Source organism: Nyctereutes procyonoides, unplaced genomic scaffold (genome assembly GCF_905146905.1).
Source record: "Nyctereutes procyonoides isolate TBG_1078 unplaced genomic scaffold, NYPRO_anot_genome, whole genome shotgun sequence".
Classification (NCBI taxonomy): Eukaryota; Metazoa; Chordata; class Mammalia; order Carnivora; family Canidae; genus Nyctereutes; species Nyctereutes procyonoides.
In genome coordinates this window covers 68,387,714-68,410,631 of record NW_026575051.1, presented here as the reverse complement: position 1 = coordinate 68,410,631, position 22,918 = coordinate 68,387,714, and the positions used below count along the sequence as shown (strand labels likewise).

At 44.5% G+C, this 22,918-nt stretch overlaps 1 protein-coding gene across 3 annotated transcripts in view; it reads left to right on the top strand.

The window, feature by feature from the left end:
- Positions 1-11,605: 11,605 nt before the first annotated feature.
- The window catches only part of FYN (FYN proto-oncogene, Src family tyrosine kinase), a 210,720-nt gene continuing 199,407 nt past the window's right edge, over positions 11,606-22,918 (top strand). For 2 of the 3 annotated variants that reach the window (XM_055330827.1, XM_055330826.1), the window contains exon 1: positions 11,610-12,021. The gene's annotated coding sequence lies outside the window, so the exon portion shown is untranslated. Of the gene's footprint in view, positions 12,022-22,918 lie in introns of all 3 variants that reach the window. The other variant, XM_055330828.1, reaches the window with a different exon arrangement.

The window sequence follows — 22,918 nt, the reverse complement described above, 5'->3', positions numbered from 1 at the left end:
CTATTGAGAGGATCATATGGTTCTTGTGTTTTCTCTTGTTGATATGATCTATCACATTAATTGCTTTACGAATGTTGAACCAGCCTTGCATTCCAGGGCTTTACGAATGTTGAACCAGCCTTGCATTCCAGGGCTTTACGAATGTTGAACCAGCCTTAAATCCCACTTGGTCATGGTGAATAATCTTCTTAATGTACTATTGTATCCTATTGGCTAGTATCTTGTTGAGAACTTTTGCATCCATGTTCATCAGGGATATTGGTCTATAATTCTCCTTTTTGGTGGGGTCTTTGTCTGGTTTTGGAATTAAGCTGATGCTGGCCTCACAGAACGAGTTTGGAAGTATTCCATCTCTTTCTATCTTTCTGAACAGCTTTAGTAGAATAGGTATGGTTTCTTCTTTAAACGTTTGATAGAATTCCCCTGGGAAGCCATCTGGCCCTGGACTTTTGTGTCTTGGGAGGTTTTTGATGACTGCTTCAATTTCCTCCCTGGTTATCGCCCTGTTCAGGTTTTCTATTTCTTCCTGTTCCAGTTTTGGTAGTTTGTGGTTTTCCAGAAATGTGTCCATTTCTTCTAGATTGCCAATTTATTGGCATATAGCTGCTCATAATAAGTTTTTTAAATCTTTTGTATTTCCTTGGTATTGGTGGTAATCTCTCCTTTCTCATTCATGATTTTATTAATTTGAGAGGGATCCCCCTTCCATTTCATTTCTTACCACACTCTCCCTGCCCTCTCCCTCATACCTACCACATTGGACTCCTTTCCATTCCTGCAGGGCCTTTGCACATGCCGTTGTGTGCTTACCAGAATGCTCCCTCCACTTCCTCTCCTCTCCACTCAGAAGTCTCCTTCTCATCCCAAAGCTCTTGGTTTGTGTGCAGCTCCTCAGGGAAGCCTCACTTGATCAAAGTCCTTCCATTCCATTTTCCCTGTTCTCTTCGTAGCACACCTTCTCCCATAGAACAGGCTCTCGAGCAATACTTGTTGAACCATGGATGGACAGGTACTTTGCCCACTTTAATTTTTTTTTAGTGTTTTAATATCTTCATATTGATTTTCTAGAACTTCAAGCACTTTTTATATATTAAGTATAGTAATGCTTTCTCTTTTATCTTCTGCTCTGTTCTGTCTGTCATGTTTTAGGTCAATAGATGTTTTTCACTTTTATGTACTCAATTCTATCATTTCTGTCCTCTAAGATTCTATCTCAGGTGTCAAGCTCAGGCTGGATTTGCCCATTCTATTCACCCTCATTTGTTCTATCTGGTACTTTACTACTTCACTTATTTATATTTTAATCTTAAATCCATGAGGAATTTGTTTTGCCGTAAGACACGATGTAAGGTTTAACTTATATCAATAACGTTTATCCAGTATTCCTTTCATTTATGGATGATTTGAAATGCTATGGGTAATGTATATTATATGCTAATAAATATTTGAGTGTGTGCCTGCAATCTTTACAATATTCCCTTTGTTTGCCTTTCTATCCCTGCACCAGTACCATTCTTTTATTATCTGGTAAAGCCAATACGTTCTACTTATTCAAAGGGTTTTCAAAAGTAATACTGACTACATGAAAGTTTTCAAACATTTTAAACAATTCTGACTTATTTTTTTCATGCTGGATAAACTTAAAATAATCAAAAAAGACCCAGTAGAATTTAAATTGGAATTATATTTGATTCATAGTTTAATTTGGGGAAAACTAAAATCTTAACATCATTAAGTCTTTCTTCCCAGGAACATGGTCCATCTCTCTGTTTAAACTCGTAAATTTATAATTCTCAGTAAAAATGTATGGTTTTATATATAGGTGCCACTCTTTTCCAGGTTAACATGTGGTAGGCACTGCTGGTGCCCTGCCTACCAAATGACTCTGGCATTCCTGTCTACGTGCCAAGCAAGGGCTGCTTACGGGGCATCCCTGGGACGAGAGACCTTTTGTACAAGGAGCCTTTTCTGGCCATAAAAGCACATTAGGACTGCCGGCAGGGCCAGCTGGAAATCTGAAGCTCATGTCCCTAGGCATATGTTCACGCTGTCCCACCTCAGAGGGACTCAGTGGGGTGAGGCTCTATCCTCCCCCAGAAATATTAGCTGGATGATGCCCCTCTATTGACTTTCCTCTCCTGCCCATCTCTCTTTCTCATTCCCAGACTGGATTCCCCAGGATCAGTCTTCAGTAAACAACTCTAACACTCATCCTTGTCTCAGAGTCAGCTTCTAAAGAAACCCCAACCAACGCATAACCCCTAACCGTTTTTAGTTGCTATTGTAAATGGAACTTTTTAAAAAATGATAATTCCAAACTAGCAACATAAATCACTGATTTTTTTCTGTCTATGGTAGAAATATATGCACTTGTAATAATATATTCAAACATTAGTTTTGCCATGAAAAAATGAGTCCCATTAAATTGCTTTACATATGTACTCTGCAAATACTGTATGTATTACACACCTACACAGATATAGTACACAGAGGTGCATATACAACCTCCATGTATAGAGTATCTCAGGGGCAATTTGGAGAATTTTAAAGGGTGATTTTGCCTGTGCTCAACTTTTACCTCGCTCACTCTCATTAGAACCTCATGATCTCTGGCAACTGGCTTCCTTACTGAATTCATGTATTAGTTTTAATAGCATTTCAATTGATTCTCTTAGTCTTTCCAGGTAGACAATCACATCAACAGGAAATAAAAAGAATTTTGTCTCCTTTTCATTATTTATACATGTGGTTTCCTCATCTCATTTTATTGCAGTTGCTAGAAGTTTCAGGACAATATTAAGTATTAGTGGTGAAAGGAATGTCCTTGTCTAATTTCAGATCTGAATAGAAATAGAATGTTTCACTTCCTATTGAGATGGTGTGTGTGTGTGGGAAAGTGTTTGGGGAATGCATACAGTTTATCCAAAGGCAATTAAATAAAATAAATGACAAATTAAACTGAATTAAAGTAAATGATACATTGGATGCAGGACAGACTTTCATTTTTATATCGGCATGAAATACTTTCCTATTTTCCAGTAGACCATTTCTAATAAACTTGATTCTTTTCATTTAAAATGAGTATAACTTCTGTAAGCTCCTCTATCCTTTAAATCTATCTGAGATTTTTCCTGGATGCTTTGTTTTCACTGAACTTTGGATTTCATGGATCATATGAAGAAGTTGCTTCTTCAGATTGGTCGGGGACTTCCAAGTTCAGGGCAGCTGACCTTGATTTATAAGCTAGAAAAATCAAGCCTCTAAAATGTGACAGGGATCTGGGATTCCACACCCACACTCGCCAAATACACACTCCATGTAACTGTTTCTGCTCTTATGATTGGTTCTGAGAGACCCACGTGTTTTCACATAAACACAAATTACAAAAAAGTAAGATGACTTTAAGACTTGGAAGTAGTACCAGCTATCATCCTCCCAATTTCACTTTGGGTGTTTCTTTACTAACTGGGTCAGCATTTTGTTTTGTTTGTTTTAAACCTAGCACTCTTCATTAAAGCCAGACAGCAGGAGAGCAAGACATGGTTTTGCCAGGCATAGGTGAGATGGCACCAATTTTAAGTTAGCATCCCTATCTGTTCTTGGTATGTTCAGGGCAAAAGTTCTTCCTCCAGGAATCCGAGGTGCAATGTTCTATTCCTCAAAACTTTTCAAGTTCTATTTCTCATGCATATATTTTCAAAATTCCACGGTTTACCTTACTCTTTTCCCAACCCCTTATTTTCCCCAGATTAGTGAAGGCAGGTTCTGGGTCAGCCATGCTAACTAAAGTGGAAGGTGAAGGGGAAATAAATACTTCCCACCAGACCTAAAAAAAAAAAATAATAATAATTTAGTCTGTTTTAAGGCACAAAGAATTTCAAGTACATTAATTTATTTATTTCAGACCAATCTGAAAGTAAATTATTTATTATTTATCTAGGAATTTATCCTGTGGACATTTAAGATGTCCAAACTTCTGAGATTCAAACATGCTGAATTAACTGTCCTTATACATACACCGTTCTGCACACACATAAACATACCTGGCTAGCTGGACCATGAGGAGATATGTATCAGACAATACTGAGATAATTTGGTGGATCTAAGAAGGAGTTGACTAATCAAATTAGGGGAAGAGAAGCCAAAATGCTAAAGGAACCTCAGCAGCAGGACTTTGTAGATCGTCTCCCCAGAGCACTGCTCAGTTTTACCATTTCACAGTGTGGCAGGCACATTGGCTGGATACTCACCAAAGCCATTTCTTCTTTCTCCTGCCAACACCAATGAGACTACACTTCCCAGCTCATTTTGCCTATGGGAGTAGCTTTGTGACTATTTCTAGACAATGGAATGTGAGCCGAAATGCTGTATGTCACTCTTACGTGGAGTCCTAAAACCTGGCATGCAGTTTCCTCTCTTTTCCCTTGTTTCCCAGCGGTATGAAGAGAATCCAGTGAAATCCTGGTTGAAGGGCCCCTGAATCACTTTGCAGAAAGTTGTCCAAGAAAAACCCAAGCAAATGTTTGCTATGTAAAGCCACAGAGGTTTGGGGATGGTTTGATATGGCCGTTGGCTTTTCCCGTGACTACATCCAAGTCAGTACATCTCTGCCCTAATTTTCAAATTCTTGGTAAACAATACTTGGCTCTTTATGGGATAAGTGCCTACCTCTGATGGCCACGGCTAGGCTGTGCTCTTGCGTGGTCACTTCATAAAAACATGGTCTCTAGAAGCCCACCTCTGGGTTTTGGGAGCTAATCCCCAAAAGTGGGAATGACTGTGATCTGGGAAACCACTGCAAGAATGTCTCCTACATGAAGGATGAGAATAAACAGGAAGAGGCTAGAGCCAACAGAGCCTCTTATGAGCCGCTTATGCTGCCTCTCAGGGTAGGAGCCAGGGTAAAAATTCTACCCATGTTCCCATTCCTCAGAGGCTTCACATCCCTATAAGACCTTTCAGAAATCCTTCACTCTCGGAGACAATAAACTCTCCCACGTGAATGTGGAATAAGTGAAAATCAAAGATCATTCATGTGAGACTCTATCTTCAAGAAGATATTGTGTACCTTGCTGGAGAAATAGAAGTGTGGAACGTAGCCTGTCACACCTCTTGCCAGAAAACAGAATCATAACTGGAAAGGAAGAGATGTTTGTTAAACGAGCAGTGACACTTGATCATGAAAAGTTGAGGTTCATAGAGATGGGGGGAATAACTAGAGGGGGCACAGCCATTTTTAAAATTTGGGTGCAATATCCTGCTTCCCCTCCTGTTTTGGGAAGAGTCCTATCATCTGAGTTGGTTGGGAGCAAGTTCTGATCATCTTCCATGGACGCTAAAGGAAGCCGGATACCTGTTCCCCTCTTCTGCCCCCTGCTCTCCAACCCCCCCTGACAGCTCTAGTACCACCAGCCTGCAGGATGCTACCCCCCAAGAATTTGAGTCTTCAGCAAGTGAGATGCGAATAGAGAGACAGCATAGACTCCACCTCCAGCAGCAGCAGAAGTCCTTGGCGGTGGAAGGGCCCTGACGGAGCATCCTAACTAGCCCTCTGATGTGCTTCTGGGTGGTGATTCCTGACTCCTGCTTATTTGCTGAGTCTATATTTCGAGTCCTCTCCCTGATTCTATGAATTACCCAACATCCTTCTAATAAACTCCTTTTCTGCTTACACTAGACATGGTTTCTAACATTTGCAACCAAGACCCTTGACTGATAAAATAATTTACTTCTCTCTGTTCATTTTTTTCCCTTTGACAACCTGACACATAGAATATTTGAACTCTTGAAAGTAGCAAGATAAATGTTATAAAATCCACATTTCATACAGATGTAGATCACTAAAGTAATTAGAAAGCTTTTTTTTCTTTAGGACTACAGCAGGCTACGACCAGAAAAATATCTGAGTCATCAAGGGCCCACTCTAGGAGCTCCACCAGATGAAACACACACACACACACACACACACACACACACACACACACACACACAGAACTTCTGTTGGCCTCACTGTGTAGGTCTTGAATGTCTCCCCAGGGATGGTAAATCAGGTTCGGGTCACCCAGCAATGAGGCCTAGCCAACCTATGCCTGCAAACAGAGAAGTCTGAAGGCTTCTGATCCAGTTAGCTACACCAGTGGCTCAGTCATACTGGAGGAGCCTCAAGCACCATCACTGCATAGAATGAAATCTGAACATAAATAAAAGTGAGCAGTCAAGCCTGCTCAAGTCAGAGTGGGAGAGACAGCCAGTTAGGATGCAAGAGAAAGGGACAGGCCAGCTTATGACAAGAGAGCCTCTCTTGTTAGACTCCTGCAAGGGCTTCTGTAGGATATCTGTTGGAAAACAGATATGTTCCCATTGGGACCTTCAAAGTTGACTTAGTCCTATCCCCAGACACTTAGACCACACCAGACAATAATCCAGGCCTCTCTTGGCGAGTCAAGCAAAGAATCAAAGAAGACCATCCATATCCATCACCAACCACCCTTCCTTCCACTCTCTATGGTTTGGATGGGATATGGCCTCTCTTCCTTTATAAGCCAAATCGCTTCTTTCTAACAAGCCTTGTTTGCCCAGTAATAACCCTGACACATTAAGAGCATGCAACAGAGGTTATTAGACCCGGTCTCTAAAACTTCATTCATAACAACTCCTGTTGATTTAGCCCAGTTTCCATCTTTTTAAGAGGGAAGGGAGCTGAAAATCCATATGCCAGGAAGGCTCTGACATAAACTGCCAGGAGGAGCAACTATCCAGTTTGGATAAAATGGAACATGAGAGAGCTGGAATAAAGTACTACCAGAAACCCAGCCTCCAGAGCTTGGCTGGGCCTCTTCCAAAGGCAGGTCTAATACCACCTACTCCTACCCCTTCCTGAGCTCAGGCTGGGCTGTAGTATGGAGGGTCTTTCCCATTCCACATGAGATTTTCCCAGGACCATCTCCTACTATTGGTTATATTCTGAACATGATGGATTTTAAAATATGTCGCTCTTTCGATAAGAACTTGATGATATGAGATGTCAGAAGCAAGAATTTCACAGTGAGCCAAGTGTGCCAGATACAGAGAGGTTAGCCCTGGGACCAGTTTCCCAGCACTCTCCCGCTCTCAGAGTAAGTTAAACTTTTTGAGAGATCATTCTTACAAGTCCCAAGGAGGTCCACCAGAAGTTAGAAGGGTGGGTGTGGGCAAGTGGGAGCAGGGAGCCTGTCTTGGATACCAGCCCTGTGGCAAGGCTCCTTCAAAAGGGAAAAATCAGCAAGGAAAATGAAGGAAGATAAAGGGGAAAATTAAAGTAGCAAAGACAGGGAAAAGTTTAAGTTTTATGGTTTCTTCTGTTAAATAATAGGTGGCTGATACAAAAAAGTTCAGAAAATTAAGAAGCAGATAAAACAGATAAAAAGTAATTTGATAACTTGGAGAAAATCACTGTTAAAATTTCTGCATATGTACTTGCATACTTTCTATGAAAATCTACATGGACAGATAAATTTTAGAACAATGGAATACGTCTGCATAAAAATATATAGAGAGAGACACATACACACACATATTAATTTATTGTGAAAATCCTTCCTCATAAAAAAAAATACATGACCTCATCATCATTTTCTTGGCTATATAGTTTTCTATTATAGCATAGTTTACACACCCAATCTCTTACCAATGGACTTTTCTCCAATTGTTCACTATTATAAACAATGTTCTGATTACTCACGTCTTGGTATATCTTTGCAAACTTGTTGCATTCTTTCCCAGAACACAACTGCTGGGTCAAAGACATACACTTTTTGAAATACTTTTCAGAAATGTTATTAAACTGTCTCCCAGAAGTGCTATGCTGATTAATATTAGGGTGTGGGTATCCAGTTCCCCTCATCCTTTTATGTCTTTGGCCAACTGTGCAGGAGAAAAAAACTATATTTGTATTGCTTTTGTGTTACAAGTGAAGCTGAATCTCTTTTAATGCTTACTGGCCATTTTGAGATGCATTTCCTTTGCCAATGTTTTTCAATTGGAGTGTTCGTCTTTATTCTCTTGTTGATTTGTAAGGACTCTATAGTCTGGATTCCCCTTGCCATATGTGTTGCTACTCTGTTAACATTTAAGAGAAAATTAAAACTAAAATGTGACAATAAGACAAGAAAATATTTTAACTGATAAAAATAAAAAATACAGAAAATGTTACTTTAAACGGGAAAGGATAAGAAATTCAGGTGAGACAAAATAAAGTCCAGAGAGAAATAGGAAACTTTAAGGTAAAGAAATAGAAAAGTAAAAATAACCAGTACCAATGAAATCAAAGCAAAATTCTAGAACAATCCCTACATTCTAATTTGTGTAATATAAACTGTCCATAAGAAAATGCAAAAAAAAAAAAATTCAGGGGTGCAGAGGATGATATGACTTATCCCAAGCAGGGCAGGGACAGTGCCACGGATCTTTAATCGAGGTGTCTGCAGAGACCTGCACAGTGGATCAAAATGGGGAATAGTATCCAAATCCTTCAGAGTACTCTATATACTTGTTCAGACCATTAGCAAATCCTCCTGAGGAGGCCAAATCCATTTAAAGTGATTTTTAAGAAGGGCAACAGATAAAAAGGTAGTCAAGGAAAGAATTACAAAAACAGGATGGAGTCATGATGGAAGCAGGTTAATCTGTCATTTTAATTGCATTGTCTCTTCTTTTTTGTTCACTAATTAGATCAAGAAACTATTAGAGTTACAGACGCTAAAAAGTGACTCTTCTTGAAGAAACCTTAAACAAGGAGATCACCCACTCCAGGTTTCACGTAAGATAAATTAATCCAACATGGGATACCAAGGAGATCCATATCTTAAGAGTGGTATTTCTGAGAGTACATGACAGTTTATCTTTAAAAAGGCAGAAAGTATGCATAAACTGCTTCTATGACCATTTAGTCTTCACAGAGCAGTATGAGATCAGTTTTATTATTTCCCCATTTTATACATGAGAATGCAAAGGTCCGCAAAGGCTAAGTGATTTGCCTCATCGAGGCGCTAAAAGCGTGTGCTATGGAGCTGGAATCAGAAACTCTAGGCCACTGCTATTCGATAGAAATGTAATGCGAGCCATATATGCTATTTAAAATTCTCTGGAAAAATAAATAAATAAAATTCTCTGGTAGTGGGGCTCCTGGGTTGGTTCGGTCAGTTCAGTGTCCTCTTCTTGGTTTCAGCTAAGGTCACGAGCTCAGGGTCCGGTGATCGAGCCCCACCTTGGGCTCGACTCCTCCTCAGGCCTAGGCCTCATGCTAACGCACGGAGTCTACTTGAGACTTTTTCTCCTTTTCCCTCTGCCCTTCCCCCTGTGCTCTTTCTCTCAAGTAAATAAATAAATCTTTAGAAAGAATTCTCTAGTAGCTACATTTAAAAATAAAAACAAAAATGTGAAATAAAATTTAATAATATACTTTATTGAGCACAACGCATTCAGACTATTATCTTAACGTGTAATCAATATAAAAATTAATCAGATGTTTTACATTTCTATTTTCATGCTGGATATTTAAATCCAATATGTCTTTTACATCTACAGCATACCTTACTCTGCACCAGCCACATTTCGAATACACAAGTACATTTCAAGTACTTAACAGCCACCTAGGCTAGTGGTTGCCTCATTGGACAGCCCAGTTCTAGACCAGTGGTTCTCAAGATGTGGTATCCAGACCAGTTGCATCAGCATCACCAGGAAACTGTGAGAAGTACAGATCCTCAGGCCCCATTCCAACCCTACTGAATCAGACCCTCTGGGAGTGGGAAACACCAGTCTGTATTTTAACAAGTCCCTTCTGGTAATTCTGAAAGATGCTAAGGTTTGAGAATCATTGTTCTAGACAATTGCCTCTCCTGTCGCAATTCAAATCTAGGACAGAGGCTAGTACTAAGGAAGAGGAGCCCCTTCTCTCGAGATCAACAATTTTTGGCTAGATGACGTTGGCATTCTCTTGTATGGAAACCCTTTATGCGTTGTTGTGGTTCCATTTCTTGGGACCGTGGAATGAATTCCCAGACACATAATTTGAATACGGCATCATTTATCACTTTGTTTAAGGAGGAAACAACACCCCGCAGTAATCACCCTATACTATCCCCTGGAGTTTAGTTACTAAGTTCTCTTGCCCTCAGTTTCTTCATCCATAAAATGGGGATCCATTAATAATGTAGGTAATTTTTTTCAAAGTTTTCGTTTATTTTTTTTAGTAATCTCTACACCCAACATTGGGCTCGGACTCAGGACCCCCAGGTCAAGAGTCACATACTCTTCTGACTGAGCCACCCAGGCACGGGGGCAATGTTTTTTCAAAGCACTGCGTCCAAAAAAAAGTCAGCAAAAGTGACTGATATTTTTAAATTCTGGTTAAAAAAACTAGTGGGCAGGAAAGGTAATATAGATTTTGAGCATAGAATCAGAAGCTAATTCACTTCTATTTCTCAGAACATTAGATTTGCTGAGGGGGGAAGGGTAGGGTTCTTGCCAAGAGCACTAAGGAGAATGACTCTGAGCATGCCTTAAAGGAGACTTTTCAGTAAACAGGAATTACCTATAAAGAAAATCAGGAAGCCAACGTGTTTCTTTTTATGAAGTTACATCCTGCCATAGAAAAGCTGGATAGGAAATAAAGACTGATGCACTCCGAACTGTATACTTAACCGGCTATTAGTTCATCAAGGAAAATCTGAGCAAAAGCTGAGATTTGATGAAGGGGGGGGGGGGAGGACCATGAGTAGCGAAACGTCACGAGAAACCAAAGACAACCAACAGCTACAATTATACATGGTTTTTTTTTGGGGTGGGGGGAACTATACAAACAAATGTCTACTCTGTGATTTCAGATTCCTAAGTCGCCACCTGCCCTCTCCACCCCTCCCCCTATTTCAATACTACTTCTTCCAGGCTTTTGCTTGAAAATAAATGTGTGCGTCCACGGGAATGCAAGAGTAATAGATTAATCTAATTTCCTCCTTCTCTTTGTTATTATTGACATTAACTGTGCGTTTCCAGGGTTCTCCGGGTCTTTCGGAGTTCCTGGGATTGGATCTTACCTTGCTCCACACTCCCCAGTGTGATGAGCGACAACATCCTCACCACCTAACCCTTTCCCAGTTCACCCTCCCACCTTCAATGAAAAGGCAGCAGAAGGGCAAGAGAGCCCTTTCTCCACGCAGGTTCCCCTGGTTTTGGGGGCGGGGGGTGGGGGGGTGGGATGGCAGATGCCTTTCTGCAGTGGCAGCTGCAACCTCCCGCAAAGCAGGAGCTGCAGCTCGCACTGTCCCCTCCTTCCCCCGCCCGAGCCCACGACCTCGCGAGTCCACGCGATCCCCCGGAGCACGCACAACTCCTCCAGCCTCGCATCCCCTCTCGCAGCCCACACGGCACGCGCGCCAGGACGCCTGCTGCCACAGTAACGCCCCGCCCACCCGGCGGCCCCGCCCCCGCCGCGGCGGCCCCGCCCCCGCCGCGGCGGCCCCGCCCCCCGCGCCGCGGGCACCAATGGCCGCCGGCCGCAGCTCCGCACGCGTGCTGCGATAGGCCGGCGCGGCCTGCCCGTCTCCGCGCGCGTCCCGCCCCGTCCTCACTCCGGGGCTGGGGCTGGAGGGGCCGGAGCATCCGCGCGAGTAGCTGCGAGCAGCCGCGGCGGCGGCGGCGCGTCCCTGCGATTGCGCCATCTGTCAGGAGCCGAGCGGCGGGGAGGGGCTGCCGCGCGGGAGGAGGAGGGGTCGCCGTGAGCCGAGGCCGCCCGCGAAGGCAGAGGCGGGCTGCCCCGGGACGGAGGAGCACGCGCGGCGCTGCAGCCCCCGCGCCCCGGCAGCGCCCGCCGCGCACAAAGCCGGCGAGAGGGATCCGGCCGCCGGCCCGGGCACACGCGGCGCCGCCCCCTCGGCGCCCCCGGGAGGCCCCCGGCTCCGGGCCCGCCGAGCCGCCTCGGCCGCGCCGGAGGAGGGCGGGGAGGACCATGTGCATGGGCTCCGGAGCCTGAGCGCCGCGCAGGTAAGCGGCCGCGGGGGGCGGGGGATGCTGCGGAGACGCCCGCCCCCGCCCCCGCCCCCGCCCCCGCCCGGCGCTGCAGTCTCCCCGCCGCCGCCGCCGCCGCCGCCGCCGCCTCCGGGGCGCCCCGCGGGGCTGCGGGGCTCCGGGCCGGCGCGGAGCGGGGGACGCCTCTGCGGGGCGCGGCCCGGGGGGCGCGGGGATGCGCGGGGGGGCGAGGCCGGCCCGGGCTCCACCCTCGCCCTCCTTTCGGGGGGCCCCGCGGGGACCCGGCTGTGCGTGTGCGCGCGCGTCTGTGTGTGTGTGTGTGTGTGTGTGTGTGTGTGTGTGGTGTTGTCCTAACGTCAGGGATGATGTAATCACTTAATAATTGATGCCCCGTGCTGCTCCCCTCCCCAGCGCACCCCACCCCACCCTGCCCCACTCCCCCTCGGCCTCCTCCCGCGGCCGTCGCCGTCCTCAGCGCATCCTCCTGCCTATTTCGGGCACCTCCCGAGCACTTCCCCCATCCTCCCCTTCACTCTTCCTGTGCCGCCACCCACCCAGCCTCCCCGCCCCCGTGCGAGCCTCGCCTCCTCCTCCGCCTCCCCACCCCTTCTGCTCCCCCAGGCTCCCCTCTCCTCCCATCCCTGCCCGCTGGGTTTCCTCTCCGCTTCCCCAGATCCATGACTATTTTTTTGTCTGGTCGCCTCCGCCGCTCTTATCTCTGCGGCCACAGGCGGAGGGGACCCGGCCAGAAAGAGGCCACCGAGGCTGGGCCCAGGCGGAGATTTGCTGGGACTCCGTGAGAAGAGGGACGATAAGAATCGCCCTTCTTGCCCCTCCTCCCCTTAATAAATCTCACAGGCTCGCCGGGTGTGTGTGTGTGTGTGTGTGTGTGTGTGGTGACACAAAGAGCCCTTTCAGTGCACAGAGAGGAGACGCACAAAGTACCCAAGGATGGGCACGATGATTCTTATTTCTCTTCACTGGGGCTTCCCTTTCTCTCAGATAAAGCAGTTGATTTTCTCTCTGAGAGTCTTTCCTGCCACATTGACCAAAATAAATAAATAAATAAATAAATAAAAGGCCCCAGATGCTGCAGGGTGGCAGGTGCTGTCATTTTGCCATATTCCTGGACCCAGTGCTGTTGACTGGCAGCTGCAGTGTTCCTTAGATTTAAGGGGGAAATGATGCCAGCCGTCTCCAGAGTTGCTTCACTGTCAAGGTAGCCCTCCTCTGCCTTGTTTTAACCTCCTCTCTTCCGGGGATAGGTGCTCAAGAGCTGGGGTGCAAAACATGGCTGTGGGGGCAGAAGAATTTTGCTTCTGCCTCAGATAATTGGCGTTTAGACTTCTCTGAAGTCTTAAGAAATGCTGAAGCCTTGAAATGAAATTTCGTCTGCCCAGCGGTGTTGTGTTGGCCTTATATTTAAACAAGTTTCTGGGGACATCAAAAAAACACGGCCTAAGTTGGTATTTGGAAGACCACTGGAGACCGTGCCTCTTCCCTGCTTCAGAGTAGCCTTCAGACACCCACATCCTTCCTCTCACCACCCAAGCGATGGCAATACTTTCCACCCTTTGTGCTCTTTCTCCTGAGTCCTGATCCCATGGGTACTGTGCTTGCAGATGTAGGGACTCAAAGACTTTTGGAGGAAGTGGTTTGTTAACTATCTCAGGTTTGGGCACACTTAAATGAGAGCAAAGGATGTAGAGAATCTTGTGAAGGAACTTTGAACCATCTGTTTGGTGTTCCTCTCAAAGAGGAAATGTTAATGTAAATCTAGAGGCTTAATGTTCCATTTTGCAAGCCGGTGACCATTACGTGCTTAATCGATAACGTGAAAACTTAGTTTGAACCCCACTGATTCCTAAGAACATGGCTCCTTGACTATTGTAGGGAATCCGTCTCAAGTTTGTGCTTCAAGAATTTTATTAGAAAAGAGTTATGATTCACTAAACGTTTACTTCTCCACTTTCTAAGGACATTCATCGTGGACCTTTTTATATTTTAAAAAAAAAAAAGCAATAGGGTTAATGAGTGTACTGTAAAAACAAAGGGTTGTTTGTTTGATGCCAGACCCAGGAAGGAAAGTCAGTGCACAATAAGCTCACACTGTGTTGACCAAGCTAAAGAGACTTAATGATAAGGTTGAATGTGAACAAATGCACACTCTGCTTTCTGTATTTACTCTATGCTTTGTACTGGGTCTGGACTCTCCAATCCCATCTGATTTTCTTGGGTTCTATTTAACCTTTCGGGCTCAGCTCAAAAGTCTGATGCTTTTTCCATCCTCCCCTCCAAACAAATCACCACGCCTCCAATTTTGTTTTCAGACTTCAGCAGCAGGCATTATGTTTGGCATGTCTCTGTTCCCATCATTAGTCGGTCAGCACATTGAGAGAAGCAATCTGGTCTTACTTATCCTATATCAATAAATGTGAATTAGGTCTTTGGTATGTGCCAGGCACCTGACTCATTAAGCTAATTTTAGCAGCTATAACAAATAGGCCTGCAAAAATGTAATGGCTCAAAAGCAATAGATGTTTATTATTCCTCATGTAGTAGTCTACTTTTTAAATGCCTTGGCCTGGAAATGACACCCATCACCTCCACTCACATCCTGTAACATGAGGGTGAGTTATTTGGCCACACTTAACTGCTGGGGAGCCTAGGAATCACAGGTTAGCCCCTTGACAAAGAAAAGAGATCAAGAAGAAGTGTATTTTGGGCCAGCAGCTTTGCCATGTGTTGGCACTCAACGAGGCACAGTCATTGCCCTCAAGGAGCTTGCAGGCTGATGAGAATTAAAATATATGGAAACCTGGAGCCTGTACCCACCATTGTTTTATTCTTTTGATTTCCTGAGTTCAGACCTTTTTATTTTACACGTGTTTTAAAAAACTTTGCTTTTTGTCGGTTCAAGCAGCTAGTTCCCACTCAGTGACTACTTTTAATACAGGGATCTCATGCCTTTGCTGTTGACTTTGATATGGTTCTTTCACTCCAGGAGCACCTTTTTTTGGCCCAGGGTTGTTGTTGCGTTTTTTTTTTTTTTTTTTTTTTTTTTTTTTTGCTGATTTTTAGACTCTCCATGTGGGTAGGAGGATCCTTTGAAATCACAGTTCCACCTTGGCAAGCAGACTGCAGAGGAGGAACTTCTTGCCTGGGGCCATGCTAGTGGGAAGGGAGCCCCAGCAGGCCCAGATCTCCCTCCACCTGGGCCCCCTTCACCACACAGCTGCCCTGACTTGGTGACTGTGACTGCTGTGTATTCTCTGGAGACTGAGTGAGCTTCCAGACCTCCAGGAGCAGGGCAGGCTGCTAGTGTTCTGGATAGTGTCTGTTCTCCACAGGCCTCCAAAGTGTTAGAGCAATGCAGTCCATACTATTCATCATACTTAATAATGCACATATTTTTGCTACAAGCAGTTCATTATATTCATCTGTTCTGCAAACATTAGCCAAGTGTGTTATTGTGTGCAAGGCACTGGGAGATAGGGTCATGAAAATGAATGCTTCTGCTGTCCTTGCTCTTCCGGGGCTCACAGTCTGCTAGAGGAGATGAAAACAGATAAATAATGGCTAACTTTTATTGAGCATTTACTATGTGCCAAGCAGCGTTGAAGTTCTAGTCTTTTTTTTTAAAGGTTTTATTTATTTATTCATGAGAGATATGAGGGGTGGAGGCTGAGACACAGGCAGAGGGAGAAGCAGGCTCCATGCAGGGAGCCCGACATGGGACTCGATCCTGGGACCCCAGGATCACGCCTTGGGCTGAAGGCAGGCGCTTAACCGCTGAGCCACCCAGGGATCCCCTGAAGTTCTAGTCTTAACAATAATGACATGAAGTGGTTTCACTTGTCCCCATCTTACAGATGGGAAATTGAAGCAGGGCAGGTTAAGTAACTCAAGATCACACAGTTATTGGGTGGTAGAGACACGATTCGGGCCCAATTAGTTTGGTTTCAGAGCCCTTGCTTTTTAGCCACTAGGCAATATGCAAAATATTATATATGGATATAATGATATTAAAATAAATTATAGGCCTTAAGGGGGAGGGCTAAATGCTATGGAAATTGATACTTCTAGTTGTTGTGAAACGACTTTATATTTAAATTTTTAAAAAAGTAAAAAAAAAAATGAGAAAGCAAAGCATGTTGATAGTGGTAATACTTTTACTCTGTGTGATTCCTATTTTAAGCTGGGTCCTTCTGTGGGACACAGAGAGGTCTGTGTGTGTGTGAATTGTCCTACGTATATGCTTTGCAGCATTCATTCGTTGTATTGACCATGCCAGACATTGAACTAGATGCCTCAGGGGCAGAGTACGTGTAATCCTGCTCCAAAGAACTTACCTGGTTGAAGGAAGTGATTCTAGGGGTTGTCTCAAGAGAACATATAGAAGGGGGGCATCAACTCTGCAAAGAGGTGGGAAAGTGGGCCAGCCAGGCTGAAAAGGTTTGGAGGAGGATCTTTGAGATGAAGAGTAGGTGTCTGCTAGTAGAGTGTTGTAGGAAGGCCATTGCCCCAGGAGGAGCATCCCAGAAGGCAAAGGCAAGGACCTTTCGGGAAACTGAAAGTAGTTCAGAGTAGGCGGGGGTTGTAGAGAGATGGACAGAGGAAGAAGATGGGGCTAGAGGAAAAATTGAGAATGTTCCTGTAAGTAGAGTTGACCTTTGAACAACGTGGGTTTGAACTGCGCCGTCCACTTAGGTGTAGATTTTTCTTTGATAGATACATTACAATATTGGAAATGTATTTTCCTCACCACTTTCTTAACATTTTTTTCTCCAGCTTACTTTATTGTCAGAATATAGTATATAATACATGTATCATACAAAATATGTGTTAATCAGCTCTTTATGTTATCAGCACCTTCAACAGTAGGCTGTAAGTGGTTGAGTTTTGGGGGAGTCAAAAATTACACACAGATTTTTAGACTGCCTGGGGATCGGCTCCCCTAACTCCTATGTTGTTCAAAGGGCCAGAATGTCAGAATGCTGTTTAAGAGTTGTAAGTGGAGATGACACTTTGATCTAATTCGTATTTTATGAAAGATCATCTGGCCACCATGTGGGCTGTTGACCAGAGGCAATCAAGACCAATGTAGGGAAGGTAGTTATGGAAACTCACATGAGCCATAAGATGAAGTTCTAAATGGAAGGAATAGAAGTGGAAATGGAACAAAAAGGAATAAGAGGGGGTGGGACAGCATATGAGGGGTGTGCAGAAGAAGGGTCCTGGAAATTAGGTGGAAAGAGACATGTAGCAGGTAATAAAGAAAAAAAGAGGGCACATGTGTAAAATGATGAGTTTATCACGGCCACTTGGGGCTTTTGGGTCAGGGTATGTCGTAGGCAGTTGAATATTTGGGTCTGGAGGGAAGACTAGGACTTAAATATAAGTCTGTTAGCAGCAAATCAGAAACTCCTTGAAACAATGGATGTGGGCAGTATCGCTGAGGGAGTTTGTAGGAGACTCGCCGAGGAATGGAGGAGGAAGAGGAGCCCAGGCCCCCGGTGGGAGGGGAACAGCCGGAGAGTTGTACAGGCCCAGGGGAGAAAATATAGACCATTCTCAAAATACAATGGTGGTACACAGTTAAGACCAGGGGAAATGCAGCATGTTTCAACACCAGGGGAGAGAGCTGTCCCTGATCCCCAGGTGGGGAGGGTTATGCCCCACAGATTAAGCACAGTTAAGAATGAAAAATGTAGTTTGTTTTTTTTTAAGATTTTATTTATTTATTTGACAGAGCAAGTGAGAGCATGGGGAGCTGCAGGCAGAGGGAGAAGGAGAAGCAGGGGGCCTGATGCAGGGCTCGATCCCAGGATCCTGAGCTGAGCCCAAGGCAGACGCCTAACTGACTGAGCCACCCAGGCGCCCCTGGAAAGCGTAGTTTGATTTAGCACCAGAGATCTCCGAATCCGGCCACAGCAGCACCAGGGGAATAAGGAGCGGAAGTCAAGCACTCTGCTGCTCCCCAGACCAAGGCAAAGACATCAGAACCACAGAACGTGTAACCATAAGGGACTAGAGATCACGGAGTCCAGCATGTCTGTTTTACTTACAAGGAAAAATGAGGCCCAGAGAGGCCAAGTGACTTGTCTAAGGTAGAGAGTCACCACTTAAAAGCTGGGCGTCAGGTGAGGGGCTTGGTCCTGGCTCCCCTCCAGCTGTGTGAACCGGACCAAGTTACCCAAACTCTCCGTGTGCCTCCCTTTTTTCCACCCTTACATTGGAGATAATAGTTCCTTCCTCAGAGCTTTGCTGTGAGGAGTCAGTGAGATAATAAATGTAGAGCAGTCGGGATAGAGCCCCACACGTGGAGACGCTGGGAGTGTGCTGCTGCTGTTCCGTGTGTGTGTGGTGTGTGTGTGTGTGTGTGTGTACACACATCCGTGTAGCCTATTTACATACGTATCCCTTAGGGAAGGGAGGATGAAGAGGTACTGTCTGTACGAAAAGAAATTGTGAATATTTTAGAAAGAGATTTGGGCGACTGGTCAGGTCTTGGGTCAAGAATTATTGGAAAGGTAGGAAAGTTTATATAGTATGACTGAAAAACAGCATGTTTAGTAAGTTTTCCTGAGAAACGCAGAGCCTTTTTTATTCTTGAGAATGGAAAACATAAAAGCACTTTGAAGTTAGCCCTATCAAAGAGTGTCTTGGTTTTAGTCAGACAACCAGAATTTTAACCTAGTTATGATGCAAATCCTTTGAATTTGACTTAGGAATGTCATCAGACTTCCTGAAGGCAGAGACTACAGAGAAAACGTGAGTTATGACTTTTAGGCACTTGGTTCTTACGAGAATAGGGTGATTTGGATTATTTCGAGAAATATCCTTTTTTTCCCCCCTCAATGTAGCAAACCTAATTTTTAGCTGCCAAAACACCCGAGTAGCCCAAACACTATTACCCCAATGGACTTGGGTGACAGGCAGTATAGACAGCCTAGGAATAAGTGGCACTTTGGACTTGATTAGAACACAGTAATCCTAGAAGGATATAAATTGAACTGGATTTATGGTCTAATAAAAACGTGGGAAGAAAAGATAATGCTTACTGACTCATGAAACTTTAACAACGTTTGTGAGGCTCTGAGTTGTCGTAATGTTTGGATGAGAGCGTTTTCCCATTTGTCTCAGCGCTTCCAGGATGACCTACAGGATGTGAAGCTGACTTGGGTCCATCCTGGGTATTTTTAGGAAGCAGAGATCACCACATTATTTCTGCCCTTGTAGACCTGTGGCCTCAAGCAACCCCTTGTTGGTTTGGACAAATATGTGTCGAACATCAATTAACTATAAGTTTGGGGGAGAAAAATGTACAGTATGGGAAAGTCTTAGCCCATTGCTTATTTCAATTCGTAAGGCTTCTTCTGTGGCTGCTTATTTCTGGCCTTCTGATAATGTCAAAAAAAAAAAAAAAAGCATGTAGCACGCCACATGTGCTACTTACCCCTCCTTAAATATACCATAAAAATAATAATACCTACCACTTTTATTGCACCCTGGAGGCCTCGTTAAGTGCTTTACATACAGTAATTTACTTAATTATAACAACTCTGTGAGGCAGGTGTTATTATCCCCATTGATCAAATGGGAAGACCGAGGCTCAGAAAGGTTAAGGAACTTGAGTGTGGTCACCCAGCTAATTACTAGAGAAGCCAGTCTGTGTGGTTCCTAAGCTCATGCCTGCTTTTGCTCCGAAGCTGTGGTGGTTCCTCACTCCCTGCCTGTTTTCTAATGTCCTTGCCTGTGCTTTGCAGTTGCTTCTGGGTTAAGTGTTGGAGGATATAAAGACACCTTCCCCCCCTAGTGGAAACCTCACTCCTTCATTGCTCCACTCAAGGCCTACCTTCTGGGAAGTCCCCTCTTTGGTCCTCTTTCTGGGCCCCCATAGCACTTGGTTAACACCTCGTCATCACGCTCATCATGGTCTGACTTTAAAAAAAAAAAAAAAAGAGCGAAATGGAGTCAGCTGGGTGAGAAAATGGGCGGATACTGTTTTTTTTTTTATGGACCTGTGAGCTCTTTGGAAGTCAGGGACTATATATACCCATGGTCGATTGGCCAGCACGACACCCAGCATTATTCCATGATGTACTATCATTATTATTCCCACTTAATAGAGGGGGAAGCTGAGGTATAGGACGTTAAGTGGTTTAGTCAGACTCACACAGCTAGTAAGCAGCAGAGCTGGAATCTGAACCCAGGCAGTCAGTCTGACTCCAGAATCTCTGCTCCCAAGACTGAATTTGTTCTGTTTCTCAAGTGAGCTTGTAAACTGTAAGGACAGAGACCGTGCATATCACCTCCTAGCCCAGTGCATTCACAGTCCACACCCCGTAAACATCAGCCCTCGTCGTCTTCCATCCACACCGGCAGCACAACCAACAGAATATATTGAACTAGGCCTTAGCTCATAAGAATAATAAGGAGAAAGCTTTAGGGCCATGGTTACATGAATATTCTCTGAGGATCTTATAGAATGCATATTCCCAGGCCCTCTTCTGACTCCGTAGGTCTGGGGCGGGCAGGCCTGAACACTGAAATCTCTTCTAGGTATGAGCATGGCAGCGGGGATGGACCCACCAGGGAGGCAGCTTCTGAAAGACAAGGAATGAGGCAAGCATAGTGACTCTGAGCCACACTGATGAGAGAGCAGGCCGTGAAGTGGTGGAGAATCATCAATCAGCCGGAGCCAGAGCCAGCAGCCGCCCAGGGGAGGCTGGGGATCAGAAATCAATCACAGGAAGACCACTTACTTTGTATTTTTAAGATTTCTAAGTACCTGCTTCTTTTGAATGTGCTGGTGGGATTTTATCTGATGAATTTAAACACTTTTTTTTTTTTTCAGAGCTTCCATCTTTGAGGCTCCCAAAAATAGTAGGCTTTTCATGGAGTTGTGTAAGGATTCCATCTGCTTTATACCGAAAAGTAGGGCTTTAATGGAAAATTAAAAATGAGCCAGATCGCCTTTCCCACAACAAAGCCCAGGGCACTTTTCCCAATCCTTTCTTCTTTTAATCCCCAGAAAAAGTTACTGAATCTGTATTTCTTCTGTGAGATTTACCCCCCTCCCCCCAATTTAAATTCTACTGAAAAGGCAAATAAACCCTAAACAAGTTTCTTCATTTCCACACATTGTCCTATCTATTTAAAAGCCGATAATGGTTTCAAGTACTGTCATTTGTAAAATTTGATTTTCATTTCAATTTTCTTCTTATTCCAGGGCTGTGTGATATGTTGCCTATAACTAGGCACAAGCATGCAAGGGTACTCAAAAAGTGCTGATTTCTGTTAAAGGTTTCTCTTATTTGCTCTCAGAGTTTGGATGCTTTCACCTTTCGTTGTGGAGTTTACTGTCCAACCTACAGATACAAACAGAGCGCGTCACTGTTTTCAGATGTAACAGCTGAGTTATCAGTGAACACCAACATCCCGTCATTCTCTTTTATCATCTTCTCTTACTCGAAAATGCCAATCCTGCGGCTGTCCTTGATGTATACCTTTGCCCCATCTGTAGTCTCTTAATATGTTACGTCTTTCGAGCTCTCCCGTGGTTTGCAGATCACGACTGCATTGCTTCATCCCTATACCTTCTAAATTGAGTGAGGAGGTGTTAATCCGTGTAAACTGGATGTGCTGACTGATGTGGATACTGGTTCTCTTGCCTTGTCCCTTTACGAACAACCCAGTGAATAGGAGAAAGGCCACATTCCTTAGGCTGGCATTCAACACCTCCCAGCGTCTCCACATCCTTGGTCATACCTGGCTCACTTCATTCACCACTGCACTAACACTCGATGAGCCGGATGTCAGTCTACTATCTCATTAATAGGAAGTATGTGTTCCGGCTTTCGTTTTCCCTCCTGGAGTCCCCTAATGCTTCTTTTCCCTCAGAATTCTACTCATTTTTCAAGGCCCCGCTGAAATCTCAACTCTGGGAAGATTCCCTTGATCTCTCCATCCTCTTGCATTGAACCTTTGCAAGCAGTCGTCTCCTCATGAATGATGCTTTATGTTGTTAAATTCATATGCGGAATCCAAGGTGCAGAGAAATTTTGTGACTTGCCCAAGGTCATACATCCAGTAATTTAGTTTAGACTAGAATCCAGGTCTCTGAGGAATCTATGTATACGGGCCCTGTTTTCTCAAGAGACTCTTGGCCTCCTGTGTGCCAAAATGTTGCTGGCTGCCCATCCTCCCTTTTTGTTCCCCCTGTACCATGTAGCACAATGTCATTCATACTGCAGATATTCAGTGGATGTTCATTCAGACGGGCCCTGGAGCAGGGCACTGGAATATGTAGCTGGTTTCCCAGCCATCCGTGGGGCTAGGCTAGCATCTTCTTGGACGTTGAGCTTCTGTAGTTTCTAATGGCACCAGATTCACTTTGGACCAACCCACGTGGTTTAGGGTAATGACTGTCACAGAGTGTTTCCAGGAACCACCATTGTATTTTGAGAATGGTCTATATTTGAAGATCTTTTCCTCATAACCTTGAGCTTTTTGTTAGAAATTTAGAGTGGTCAGAGAAGTCGGGGAGGGGAGGTCGGGGGGTCGCCTGGGTGACTCAGTTGGTTAAGCATCCAACTCTTGATTTTGGCTCAGGTCGTGATCTCAGGGTTGTGGGATCCAGCCCTGCATTGGGCTCTGTACTCAGCAGGGAGTCGGCTGGAGATTCTCTCTCCCTCTGCCCTTCCCTCTGCTTGCTCTCTCTGTTATACACACACACACACAAATATTTAAAAAAAAAAAATTAGAGTGGTCAAGGAAATAGTTACTTCTTTGTCCTCTGCCAATAGATTTTCACCAATAAGATTTTCACAGAAACCATAGAGTTACCAGTGATGCAATGACATCCAAGACCAGGGGAAGTGCGGCGTGTTTCAATACCAGGAGGGCA